Here is a 15,086-nt window from a genome sequence, read left to right on the forward strand (position 1 = left end):
CAGACCAGCAGAGGGAGCCCGTTAGGGATATAAATAGGGAAGGTGGAGCTAGTCAGTTCAGTTCCTCTGAAGAGTTCCTGCAGTAGAGAAGCCTAAGAGAGGTCAGTCTGCAGTGGAGCTCAGTCTAGTCTAGAGAACTCAGTTAATAGTTCATCAGTGGAGCACGAGGCTCCTGCTAGCTAGATTCAGTAAGGCATAACCGGAATCCCTGGAGAACTACAAGTCCCAAGATCGCTAAGGTGCTGATACGTAACAGAGCCAGGAGACGCTTAGGCACCGCATAGTGGGAGCGTGAACTCGTAGAAAAGGCCCTACCACAAGGTCAGCCAGCGCAGGACAGAGACAAAGTTAGGCCTAACTCCAGGCAGGTCAGTAACTTACTACGCAGAGGCAAGAAACAGGAGGCCCTACACCCGTTCATTGGGGAGGATCCTGATATTCACCCTTCAACCTACAGTACTCCGGGATGTGCCTGAATTTCCTCCAGTAAAAGGTACTGAAGTGACTGCTGTGTCCGTTCCCGTTCTTGCTCTGACCCAGCTGGGTCTCGCCTGTCCTGCATTCCCCCTGCATACGCTGCCCTGAGACCTAGCTCCACCTGTGGGGAGCTATACCATCGAGCTGCCTTATCACGGGTCTCAGTGGACTGCTGCAGCGCTGGTGCTTCTCACCAGATACCACAGGTGGCGTCACGAACTCTTATAAAAATAACAATTATCCACTCTTTTAAAGAGTGACCCCAGGGTACGGGCCAGGGAGCCGACCACCGCGACATCCCCAAGGCCAGGCAAAGGCCCGGGTACCGAGTCATCCCCATCCCCTGGGCTAGTCACATCCTCCTCCACCTCCTCCGTTGACCTCATCGACTGGCTGACTGTGGGTTGACAGTAAGTGGGATCTCCAACCTCGTCATCATCACCCTGTGTGTTATCACACCCGTCGTCCTCAAAGCCAACCTCTTCCTGCCCTGACCGAAAAGTCAAGTTGTCGCTCCAATCAGGTATTTGAGTCTCATCATCGTCTTCATCATTGTCTCCACCAACAGGAGTGACAGTTTGGGAACGAGGGTCTACATTATGCTCAGAACCTTCTTCATCTGGTCCTGGATCCGACTTATAAAGATTCTGGGCATCAGTGCAGATCATTTCCTCATCTGGATTAACAGAAGCTCTGGAGCAGACCTCCGTTTCGCAGGCTAGAGTATGAGTAAACAGCTCTGCAGACTCAACCATCTGTGTTTCCCCATACTCAGACGGGCAGCTGGAGACTTGGGAGCTGTGAGGAAGCAAGTGCGATTGGGGTGACATCTCTGAGGACTGGAGTATTTGTGATGTTGAAATTGAGGTGGAGGAGAGCCCACTTGAAGGAGCACTTGATATCCGCTGAAGCACCTGCTGTTTTTGTGCCTCATCTGGAATTTGTAGCGATGGGCGTGTCCGTAAGAAAGGGATCGTATCACATTGTCCACGAAAAGAAGTCGACATCTTAGTTTGGCTGGAAGATGGTCTTTCTTCTGCAGATGTTACCCCCCCCACCGCGGGGGGGGTCGACCCACCAGCGGACAGGCACCAGTATTGGGAGAGGGTGGCTGGCCGTCAGGGTCCACCGCGGCTCTGGCACAAACCCGGCGACACGGAGGTGGCACGGGCAGGAACGAACTGGCCGTGTCGGCTTCTCACTTTTTGGATTTCAGAAGGGCATGACATGCCTATATCTGTGTCTCCCCCTCCTTTTACTCCTCCACCTCTTTTCTTTTCGCATGACTATATGTACTTGTCACTTTTCCATGTTTTAGTTATGTCTTCTGAGCAGTTTGTCAGCTTTTGGACACCTTTGAAGGGGTTTTCTATGTACTAATGGAGGTACTAATGGAGGTAATCAAGGTAGGGAGAGAGGCAAGATGTCCGGTCATCTTAGTTATACAGGCCGGCTGAAACAACCTAGGTCATCACAAGAGCGCATAACTAATGGCAATAATGAAACTAGACACTGAGCGCTTCAGAGAATTTTTCACAAAACTAGCTATAGTATGGTCAGAGATTGTGCCGATTGAGGTATCGCAAGGTGCGCGAGACATCACGGCCATAGAACGGACAAGGCGGGTAATAAATATTCGGATGGCAAAATTTAGAAGAGACAGAGGCGGTATAGTGGTATGACACCGACAACTGGAAGGAGATAAAGCAGGCCTCATACGGCCCGACGGTGTTCACTTAATGGATATTGGACTGGACATATTCCTGTCAGGACTCCAGGACGGAGTGGAACAAGCGTTAAGAATGATGGGTGGGGGTCAGAGTCCTGCATACGAGTACGCAGGATCCTCCGTGGCCTGGAAATAGAAAGGACATGTTGGAGAGTTACACTTGTTGGCCAACTTGCCGGAGTGGAGACCCAGGGCATGCTGCAACAAGCTGAATTATTTTAGAAATAAAATGCCTTTCTAATGGAATGAGTATAAAGAGTTAATAAAGCTGTGACCGATCCTCACCCATCCAGTTGTAAGAGTTACATTATTGTATTGTCAAGGAAAGGGGTCGGTAGGGGGGCTGAGAGTCTGGGTTTGGTTGGGGGTCCCCACAGTCTGCCTAGGCTAGATGCATTTAAAAATTCTTATTAGATACACAGGCGGTGCAGCTTGCTTCGCAGCTGGGCTACTACGCCCAAAGTATTGCCTAGGCTAGATGCAGTTAAAAATTCTACGCTGACTAGCAGACACTGAAGATTTGGAGCAGACCTCTGAGTAAACAGCTCTTCAGACTCAACCATCTGTGTTACCCCAAGCCATAGTGTATGTAGTTTCTTACAGTTAAAAGGGGGGGGGGGAGCGACCCAACCCACCTGGAATTGACGATGACAACGTCACGTAAGACGCAGCAAGGGGACTCCAAAAAGAGTCTCCATTTTTTCCCAAAATTGTGGCACAGACACCACTTAACCCTAGAACGCATAACTGGGGCCTCGCAGTCCCGCCCTGTTAATTGTTTTCTATTTTCTACAAGATTACTTTAGTTGGAATTTTGAAACTCTAGGTATTCTTCATGTATATAGTTGTTTGTCATTTGAGTTTGAGTTATTCCATGTTATTTGCACACGGGCCTAAAAGGCCATAGGTATATGAAAGGGTAGATTTTTATGGTCATGCGTTCTAGGGTTAAGTGGCATCAATTGCCCCACAGTTGCTTAAAACGGTTGGTGAGGTGATATTACCAAATTCTCAAGGTTTTAGTCTCCCAAGGATAACACAGGGGTAGAAAAGTCCTTGCGAATCCATGATTTGTTCATCTTTATGAACGTGAGTCTGTCTACATTCTCAGTGGACAGCCGCGTGCGCTTATCTGTCAGCACACCATCAGCAGCGCTGAACACACGTTCAGAGAGAACACTGGCTGCAGGGCATGACAAGATCTCCAAGGCGTGAGTGGCGAGCTCCGGACATTTTTCCAGATTGGAATACCAAAATGAGCAAGGGTCCAGTGACACAGTCATGGCATCGATGTTCACTTGGAGATACTCCTGCACCATCCTCTCTAGGCATTGACTATGTGTCAGACTTCTTGTCTCCTGTGGCCTTGCAAAGGATGGTCTAAAAAAGTGGTGAAACGATTCCACAAAATTGCTGTTACCAGCAGATACTGTGTTACTGTTACGGTTTGAGTGATGAAGACTCGACAGTCACACGGTTGGCAAGTTAGAACTGTGAGATTCACTTCGTGCACCACTGGTGTTTTGTGGAAAATCACATGTAAGATTCTGCAACAGCGTCTGCAGATACTCCTGCATGCGTCAATCCCTTTTTATGGCAGGAATTATTTCGGCAAATTTACTTTTGTACCGGGGATCTAAGAGTGTGGCAACCCAGTAGTCGGGATTACTTCGAATTCTGCAATCTGAGGGTCATGTTGCAGGTAGTGCAGCAAGAAGGCACTCATGTGTCTTGCGCATACAGGAGGACCAAGTCCTTGTTGTGTTGGTAGCGAGGTAAGAATCATGCTTCCATCCTCTGCCCTCTCCCCCCAACCTCGCACAACTGAAATGTGATCAAGGTCTCCCTCATCTGATGAGTCTTCCATGCCCATCGCCAGTTCATCCTCCACTTCTTCCTCGGCTCCTGCACCTTCCTCAACAGTTTGGCTGCTACCATGCGCCCTGGTTAATCCCTCTCCCCCACCCTCCCATGCCTGCCGCCTTGGTGCTGCCAACCGTCTGGACCTTGGAGATGTTATCCCTTCCGCATACGACTCCTCCTCTACTTCCTCCACCTCCTCTTGTCCCACCACCTGACTCTAAATTCTGTTTAATGTGTGCTCCAGCATGTAAATCACCGGAATAGTCATGCTGATAATGGCATCGTCGTCAGCACTAAACATCTTCGTCGCCATTTCAAAACTGTGCAGAAGGGTGTGTGGCGCCCCTGAGGGTTCAGTCGCCACAGAGTTACTGCATCCCACCCAGAGGTGTGGTATCTCACCCTCAGGTAAGAAAGGCGTATGGCTCGGGACCCTAACACCTGCATCAAACACATACCCGCAGTGGGGGAAGGGCGACATTGCTCCTAAGGGAGAGCACAGTCCCAGGTCCCTAGCTGGTGGGAGGGTCCTATGTAGTGCGTGCATAGGGGAGCAGCTTAGCGGAGCACATGACAGGGAGAGTATAAATAGGAAGCCATCTTAGAAAGAGCAAGCCAGTCAGAGGAGGAAAAGTGACAGGAGCAGAGGCTCGGCATGAGCTCTGCTCCGGAGGCGGGCCTAGCCTGGGAGGCCCAGGACTGAAGGAGAGAAGAGAGGAGTGAGAGCAGGAAGGCTCCAGGAACCGAAGCGACCCTAGGGCTACGGGCCGTGCAGAAGGCCACCCGTACTCCTGCTGCTACCAGGAGGTAGAGGGGTCAGGCCAGATAAGGGGAACCGATCCCTCAACTAGAGGAGAAACAGCAAGGCTCAACTAGAAACCGGAGGCTGCAGCATTTCATGTACTGCAGGCAAATGTCCACACCAGTCTCACTAAGAAGGTAGCCACATAGGACCCAGGGGACGGAACACAAGTCGTCCGCCAAGGCCCGAGGATACCGGATAGAAGTGTTACTGGGTGTGAGGTGCAGGGAGAAGGCCAGAGAAAGGACACACAGAAGGGGGTCCTGCTAAGTTCTCCGGAGCTATCTGGGGGTGGACTGAGCCCCTCACTGAGTACGCACAGCACGACGGGTGAGATTGCTCTGGTACCTGTAATCTGGACTGTAACAACTGTGAGTAAAGATCTTGGGACTGCATCACACGGACTCTGTGTTCATTACTGACTCCCTGCACTACAACCACCATCATCCATCCACACTGCCCTGAAGCTACACTCTTCCTGTGGTAAGTAATAATACCATTGCTGCAAAACCACCAGCTTCAGAGGACTGTTCTGCAGCGGCGGCCCCTTTGGCCGCACTCCACAGGTGGCGTAGTCGGACATTATAAAATCCATATATACAAATTACCGTTGGATTGACCGCCCTGGGTCACGGACCGGGTCACCGGAACAGTGACTACAACCCCCAGCGTCTACCGGCCCGGCTCAGGGTACCCCACGGCCCAGGGGGCGTGTCAACTTCATAGGTCCCTAATCTGAGACCACTCCTGCAGCGTGATTTGCCCCACCTCTGGATCTCGTTGGCCCAGGCTATACGTCAGAACGTATTGCACCAGGGCTTGTCGGTGCTGCCACAGTCGCTACACCATGAATAAAAATGCAGCAGCTGCTTTTCTCCCAAAGAAAAAAGATTGAAAAACTTGAGCAAATATCAAATAACTATAATGTTCCTCAGAAGATTTCTCCTGGACAAGATCAGGAATGGCCTAAAGTTAGTTACATGTTTTAAGAGCACCTAGGTGTAAATTGGAGATTGATAGTAAACACAAAGTCCTTAATAGCAAAGAAATAGGTGACAAAGCAGTGAAACCGGAAATCCGGGCAATATACCTTCTGCTGGAGCCACTTGTACATCTTATAGCCCCCTCATGGGCTTTCCGAGCAACCGCCAGTCCCAATGACAAGGGGATGACAATCAGTTACCGGTATTGCAACTTAATCTTTAAGTATACAGTCCGGCACAAGAGCCTCTGAGTTACACTCAGCGTATCCCACTGTCTTACCAATTTCTGGCCCTCCAAGGTCAGACGGGCTCGTTTCTCAGGCCATGGCCAAACCTCAGTCTGAATCCACTCTTTTACTCTCCGTATTTCTGGGCAGCCATCCTGGGCACTTCCCCAATCAGCCAACGTTTTCCCCAACACCATCGGCATCCCGGAAGCCACACAACTTGAATGTGACACATTACGGAATACTGGTAATTGGCCGAGATTCGGGGTTTCAATGTCCTCTAGTTCCTCACTGACACTCTGTGTCGGCATCCCTATGGGGACTTAGGAGAGTGCATCAGCATTGCCATTCCCTCTTCTCGACCAAAACCGGATGCGGTGTTGGTACTTGGACAGGAAGCCATTCACCTCTGTTCAAGAGCTCCTAGCTTGGCATTCTCCAAGTGTGCTAATGGTTATTTTCCGTCTTTATGGTGACTTCGGCTCCTGTCAGGTACTCCAAAAACATTTTGATCATTATGACTCATGCAAGGTCCAAAAGTTCAAACTTTAAAGGAGCTATAGTTGTCAGGGTTAGGCTCCGACTCCTTCAGAGACCGGCTGCCATAATCAATTATTCATTCGCGTTCATCTTGAACTTGAGATAGCTCGGCCCCCAACCCATGTAGACTCCCGTCAGTGTACAACAAGAACTGGGCATCAAACCGCGCATGAGCCAGAACCATAGCACTAGTCAGAACCTCCTTCATGGCCTCAAAGACTTCTTTCTGCTGTGGTCCCCTTCTTGATGGGCCAAATCCCGGGCCCCCCAGCTGTGCCTCTCAGCAACTCATTCATCAGGCCGGCCATATGATTGAACTTGGGGAAAACCTTCGATAGTATCCAGATAGAAAGGCCCCCACTTCCCATAGGGTATTTGGCCTGGTCCACTTATTGACAGCCTCCACCTTGCTGGTGGCTGGCTGTACACCCTCCTGGGTGACCACTAGTCCTAATAACTCTATCCGGTGTTGGAAAACTTGCCACTTTCTGAGCTTGATCTTGAGGCCATGATCTCGCTTCCGCCTTTGAACCTGCTTCAGTTTCTGGAGGTGATCTTTGAAGGATGTCCCGAACACCACCACATCATCCAGGTATATCAATACCGACTCAAAGTTGTGGTCACTCAGACAGTGCTCCATCAATCGCTGGAATGTCCAAAAGGCAACTGATTAAACTCATAGAGTCCCATGGGTAGGATGAAAGATCTCTTCGCCTTGTCCTTCTTGGCCACCGGTACCTGCCAGTATCCACTGGCCAGATCAAGAGTCAAATAGAACTTTGCATGACTCAGGGCGAACAACGACTCTTCAATCTGTAGAAGAGGGTAGGCATCATGAATGGTCTGGGCATTATTTTTTTGGTAGTCTACACAGAATGGGAGGGACCTGTCTTTCTTCTGCAGTAGGACTACTGGAGCAGCCCAAGGACTCTGACTCTCTTGGATCACCCCATTCTCCAACATGCTAGCCACCATGTCTTTCACCTCCTGGTACATCTTGGGTGGGATTTTCTGGTATCATTCCCAGATTTGCACAGCATCGCCAGTAGGGATTTCATGTTCGATGGTGGAAACGTACCTGAAGTCCTCTTCATGTCTCGAAAACGCCTCCTGGAGTTCCCAAAGAGTAACTTCCAGAAGCTTTTGTTGCACCAGAGTCAGAATCCGGCACCATGATCACTTTGACCATTCCACTCTGCTGTCGGAGTCTGTTTTGCTGGACATTTATGGCATAGGTCCAGGCTGATCGCTTATCTGGCTGCAGTGTGAAGCCTCTCCACCAAAGGATTTCCCCATCGGGCACATAGACTTCAGCCAGCAGAGAATTTCCAGGAACCATTAACTCGCTGTTGAGAACATTGATGCAGCATATGGGCGCACACCCATTTTTCACAGTGGCGAGGGCCCGGGCTACCAGTGTTCGGGTTGGAGTTTCTCCCTGGGTAGCATGGTTGATCAGGACCTTCAGCCCACTCAGTTGCCACCCAGCTCCCACTGGCAGCATCAATATTTGTTCTTGTTGTAGTGGGATCTTCACCGGGGTCCTCAGTGGCACGTTTACCTGCCCAATAGACCGACCGCATATGGTGCACTTTCACAGACTACTAAACTATTAATGTTTGTACAGCCATTTAGGGATGAAAAATTCTCATCAACAAATTATCCAGAAGGTATATAGACCCTATTTAAGGGATGCAATAAAACATGGCTTTTATTAATTTTAATTAAAAGGTGGTCTATATTTAAAATTATTAAAGTGAACCTGTATTGTTCCAATGTCTAACCCAATTCCTAGTATTGGGTTAGCCTTTACTGGTTATTATAGTAATATAGGGTCCCCTTATATTCGATAACCTGTAAAGGCTAAACAGACAGCTGCAGGTTGCACTCTTCCCACTTGCCCTGGTGCGTTGGCAAGTGGGGTAATATTTATGGAGTTGATGTTAGCCTTGTAATGTCAGCTGACATCAAGCCCAAAGGTTAGTAATGGAGAGGGATCTATAAGATGCCCCAATTACTAACCCCATAATCATATTGTAAAATATACACAGCCAGAAAAAAGTCCATTAAATGAAAGAAAGAAGCAAACTACTTTATTTTAAATAAATACTCACAGTCCCTCTTTTCCCATTTATTACTGTAAACTAAAAAATAATAAACCACCATATTCCTCACCTGTCTGACGAGAATACCTATGTGATGCTGTCCTACGAAAAACTCCAGCTCTGCTACGCCGGGGTGGTTTGTTGAGCGGTAGCATGATGCAACCACTCAGCAAGCCAGCGAGAACACACTGAGAAAGGGGTGTGATTACAGGGGCATGATTATGCTCCTACAGTGTGTAGCGCTGAAAATGGTCACCGGAGTTCATAGCTGATGAACCCTGGTCACCTTATTGATGTCACCACTCACTGCATAAAAATGTTCTCATGCAGTGCAGTGAGCGGTGACATCAGTTGAGTGTCCAGGGTTCATCAGCAATGAACTCTTGTGACCTTTGTAACATCAGCGCCTTTTCTGGGGTGGATCCGGGCTGCTATTTTTAAGCTGAGGAGGGCCAATATCCATGTCCCCTTCCCAGTCTGAGAATACCAGCCCCCAGCTGTCTGCTTTAGCTTGGCTTGTTAAAAATGGGGAGGACCCAACGCCATTTTTTTAATTAGTTATTTAAATAATAAAAAAAGACATGGGATCCCTCTATTTTTGATAACCAGCCAATATAAAGCTGACAGCTGGGGGCTGTTGCCCGCAGGTGTCAGCTTTAATTGCGCTAGTTAGCAAACATAAAGGGGACCGCACATCTTTTTTTAATTTATTTATTTATTGCACAGGCGCCGGCTGATGAATCCTCTCATCAGCCTCACCTGTTCTCGCTGCTATCAGTGGGACCAGGCATAGGATGATGAGAGAAGTACTCTCATCAGCCAATGCCTGTGACCGGCAGTAACTGCTACTGGTGGCTCAAATGCTGTCATCTGTATGACAGAGTGGGAACTGCAGAACTTTGACCGCCGATCAGCGCCAGTGTTTCTCGAGCTGTTCGAGTGCCGAACCCGAACAGTAACACAGACTTCCTGGAGAAGTCCGTGTTTGGGGTTTTTTGGTACAGACCCCGAACTTTACTGTTCGGGTTCACCCATCACTACTCATTACTAATCTTAGTTCTACATCCCTAGCCCAGTTTTTCTGCAATGCTAGGTGGCAACACATATGCTCATTAGCTTCCTATGGTCACCTGCTGTGTAGGAAATGTAGACATTGCTTCACTTAAATCAATGAGGCAAGTGAATTTCATCTATTTTTCTTATTTATTGTGAACTACTAGTTGGTGAAGTGATGGCTGGATTACTATAGCTCTTTGTACTCAATATTTTTCATCAAAATGAAATGATGAATTTCATAACCCAGCTATATTAATGGGTCAAATTCTCTGCTAGAAGTACAAAATCATCACTTTAAGTATTGTATGCATGTTTTGAAACACATAATTGCTGCACTAAAACTTTGTAATATATTGCTGAGAAACTACAAAGCTACACCTAAGGGTTCAATTTTATTTATAATACCATGGGAGACGAAATGCACTATGGCTCAAGCTGATAATTATAATTACAGTTTCCTGAAAACTTTATGACTCTGCAATATATGCCCATTTAATTTTAAAGTTATGGTACATACATATATTTTAATTGATAAACATTGAAATAATGAAGAAATTAATTAGATTGTAACTGAACAAAAAATAATTATACAATTTCAATTATTTTGTTACTATTAGTGATTAGTGATGAGTGAACGTGCTCGCCACTACTCGGTACTTGCCCGAGCATCACGGGGCTCGACAAGCTCGGCGATCGGGGAGTATTTCCGGGTTGCTCAGGCGAAAACTCGGGTCCCCGCCCTGCATATTTGGTGCTCTTTAGAGAGCCAATGAACATGCAGGGATTGCTTGCCACGCACTGTAATGCCGTAGCCATGTTGGTTGTGGGTAATACAGTGATTGGCTGGCTGCTCAGCGTCATCAGGTCTATATAAGACCTTGTGCCGCTATGCTAGTCACAGTCTACCCGGGAAACAGGCAGAGTAGGGAGAGCTGCTGCTGAGTCAGGGAGAGATTTGCTTGTTTATAGTTAGTATAGGTATTCCACAACATATATATATATATATATATATATACAGTACAGAACAAAAGTTTGGACACACCTCATTTAAAGATTTTTCTGTATTTTCATGACTATGAAAATTGTACATTCACACTGAAGGAATCAAAACTATGAAATAACACATGTGGAATTATATAGTTAAAAAAAAAGTGTGAAACAACTGAAAATATGTCTTATATTCTAGGTTCTTCAAAGTAGCCACCTTTTGCTTTGATGACTGCTTTGCACACTCTTGGCATTCTCTTGATGAGCTTCAAGAGGTAGTTACCGGAAATGGTTTTCACTTCACAGGTGTGCCCTGTCAGGTTTAATAAGTGGGATTTCTTGCCTTATAAATGGGGTTGGGACCATCAGTTGTGTTGGGCAGAAGTCAGGTGGATACACAGCTGATAGTCCTACTGAATAGACAGTTAGAATTTGTATTATGGCAAGTAAAAAGCAGCTAAGTAAAGAAAAACGAGTGGCCATCATTACTTTAAGAAATGAAGGTCAGTCAGTCCGAAAAACTGGGAAAACTTTGAAAGTGTCCCCAAGTGCAGTTACAAAAACTATCAAGCGCTACAAAGAAATTGGCTCACATGAGGACCGCCCCAGGAAAGGAAGACCAAGAGTCACCTCAGCTTCTGAGGATAAGTTTATCCGAGTCACCAGCTTCAGTAATAGCAGGTTAACAGCAGCTCAGATTAGAGACCTGGTCAATGCCACACAGAGTTCTAGCAGCAGACACATCTCTTCAACAACTGTTAAGAGCAGACTTTGTGCAGCCGGCCTTCATGGTAAAATAGCTGCTAGGAAACCACTGCTAAGGACAGGCAACAATCGGAAGAGACTTTTTTGGGCTAAAGAACACAAGGAATGGACATTAGACCAGTGGAAATCTGTGCTTTGGTCTGATGAGTCCAAATTTGAGATCTTTGGTTCCAACCACCGTGTCTTTGTGCGACGCAGAAATGGTGAACAGATAGACTCTACATGCCTGGTTCCCACCGTGAAGCATGGAGGAGGAGGTGTGATGGTGTGAGGGTGCTTTGCTGGTGACACTGTTGGGGATTTATTCAAAATTGAAGGCATACTGAACCAGCATGGCTACCACAGCATCTTGCAGCGGCATGTTATTCCATCCGGTTTGCGTTTAGTTGGACCATCATTTACTTTTCATCAGGACAATGACCCCAAACCCACCTCCAGGCTGTGTAAGGGCTATTTGACCAAGAAGGAGAGTGATGGGGTGCTACGCCAGATGACCTGGCCTCCACAGTCACCAGACCTGAACCCAATCGAGATGGTTTGGGGTGAGCTGGACCGCAGAGTGAAGGCAAAAGGGCCAACAAGTGCTAAGCATCTCTGGGAACTCCTTCAAGATTGTTGGAAGACCATTTCCGGTGACTACCTCTTGAAGCTCATCAAGAGAATGCCAAGAGTGTGCAAAGCAGTCATCAAAGCAAAAGGTGGCTACTTTGAAGAACCTAGAATATAAGACATATTTTCAGTTGTTTCACACTTTTTTGTTAACTATATAATTCCACATGTGTTAATTCATAGTTTTGATGCCTTCAGTGTGAATGTACAATTTTCATAGTCATGAAAATACAGAAAAATCTTTAAATGAGAAGGTGTGACCAAACTTTTGGTCTGTACTGTATATATATATATATATATATATATATATATCCATCTGAACTAACAGTCCTTCTGAGGACTAATCCAGCTGCAGATTTTCAGTGGTGAAGGTGATAGCAGGAGTTAGGCAGGCAGGGTATGTGACACACTGCAGTGTATGATACAGCACAAGAGGGTTCATTGCATGTTCAACTTCTGACTGATCCTGCTGTGACAAATATTTATAGACAAAGCCCAAGGTATCAGTGGCCAGGGCTAATTATTTTTTATCTTAATCCAGGTTATTTGCTTAAAGAGAAATCCTGAGTACGCTATTTTTCTGCTCCATTTGCTTGTTAGCACTGCAGAATACAGCCAGATCTTTTCCATATTACAAAAGTCCAGAAATTTGAACTGAACGTGGAAAATATTGGCCTCCATTTCCATTTTGTTGCAGTGTGTCGGTCAAGCTATTCACACAAGGTCTCTGTGAAGAATAGTATTAGTATTAGTAAACTATAGGCCTGCTATTTAAAACCGTGTTTCTCTGTCAGACGTATCACATATAACTGCATTTCAAAATCAGCCATTTCTGGCTTCCATTTTCATTTTGTTGCAGTGTGATGGTCAAGCTATTCACAATAGGTCTCTGTGAAGAATAGTATTAGTAAACGACAGGCCTGCTATTTAAAACCATGGTTCTCTGGCAGACGTATCACATATAGCTGCGTTCCAAAATCAGCCATTTCTGGCTTCCATTTTCATTTTGTTTCAGTGTTTCAGTCAAGCTATTCACACTAGGTTTCTGTGAAGAATAGTATTAGTAAACTACAGGCCTGGTATTTAAAACCGTGGTTCTCTGTCAGACGTTTCACATATAGCTGCGTTCCAAAATCAGCCATTTCTGGCTTCCATTTTCATTTTGTTGCAGTGTGTCAATGAAGCCATTCACACTAGGTATCTGTGAAGAATAGTATTAGTAAACTACAGGCCTGCTATTTAAAACCGTGGTTCTGTCAGACGTATCACTTATAACTGCGTTCCAAAATCAGCCATTTCTAGAGAACGTGGAAAATACTGTTCTCCATTTAAAATGGGCAAGGTGTGTGGCAAGGGATGGGGAAGAAGATGTAATGGTGATGGTGCATGCAGAGGCCGAGGCCGTGGCCAAGCTGAAATTGTGCCACAACAAACTTCAACATCTTGTCGCTCGAGCTTCCTGTCTCAATTACTAGGGGACCGCAGCACACCACTATTAAACCCAAAGCAATGTCAAAAGGTTGTTGGTTGGATAGCAGATAATGCTTCCAGTCACTTTGCCACCACCACCCTGTCTTCTACATGGTCAATTCTCAGTAGCCGTGAGTCTAGACCGCATATTTCTCACCCAGAGCCTCCTTCCTCCCACCATGCCAAGTGCCTGGAGACAACTGATCCCACACTTGGATACTCAGAAGAGCCGTTCTCTTTTCCATTTGTAGATTCGGACCATCAACCGGCTTGCTTCAAGTGAGTCAAGAGGAGAACGCATGTAGCGATACCCAAATATATGAGCAGCCACGGTCACACGAAGGCAACGTTGGGAAAGTGCAATTACTGTCGCAAGAGGTGGATGATGATGATGAGACACAATCGCCAGAAAGTCAGGAGGAGGACCAGGGTGCATAAGTGGAAGACGAGGTGGTGGGTGATATACTAACTAACCCAACCTGGCAGGAGGACATACAGAGCGAGGACAGCAGCACACAGGGGGAGGGAGGTGTAGCACCACAACAGGCAGGAAGAAGTAGTGTGGTGGCCGCAGACACAAGGCGAGAAAGCGTTTCCCGTAAGGCCAGCACGACGGAAGTTGCCAGTACAACTGTTAGGTCTTCCCGAGTCTGGTTGTTTTTTAAACACTCTGCAGATAACCCCAAAAAGGCCATTTGTACCACTTGCCAGGCTAGCATCTCCAGGGGTAACAAAACTAGCAGCCTGACCACCACCAGCATGATCAGGCACATGGCAGCAAAGCACCCGACTAAGTGGGTCGAACCCCAGGGTCCAGAAACAGTGTCTGCGGGTGACATCACTGTTTCTTCCGCTGTTGTGCGTGCACGCCAATCCCCTGTCCATGGTGCATTCCAAGATGCCTCCCGCCCTGCACGTGTCGTTGCACACTCTCAACTAACACCATCAGCAAGCACGTCCACATCCTTGTCCCAGTGCAGCGTTCAGTTTTCCCTACCCCAGTCCTTGGAACGCAAGTGCAAATATGCAGCCAACTCCCCACAGGCCACTCTACTAAATTCACACATTTCGCGAATGCTTGCGCTCAAAATGTTGCCTTTTAGGCTCGTGGAGATGGAAGCTTTCCACAACCTGATGGCGGCAGCTGTAACTAGGTACTCGGTCCCCAGCCGCCACTATTTCTGCTGGTGTGCCGTCCTCGCATTACACAAGCAAGTGTCTCACAACATTAGCCGTGCCCTCAACAACGCAGTTACTCTGAAAGTCCACCTAATCACAGACACGTGGACAAGTGCTTGTGGGCAGGGACGGTGCATCTCACTGATGGCACACTGGGTTTATATACTGAAAGCTGGGACCCAGTTGGACCTTGGGACGGAACACGTCCTCCCAACACCGAGGATTGCAAGCCCTGGGTTAATCAGGGTTGCCCCCACATTCTAGAGCTCCTGCACCTCCTCCTCATCCTCCTCT

Source organism: Phyllobates terribilis, unplaced genomic scaffold (assembly GCF_046119375.1).
Source record: "Phyllobates terribilis strain yellow unplaced genomic scaffold, ASM4611937v1 Scaffold_11__3_contigs__length_659146591, whole genome shotgun sequence".
Lineage (NCBI taxonomy): Eukaryota > Metazoa > Chordata > Amphibia > Anura > Dendrobatidae > Phyllobates > Phyllobates terribilis.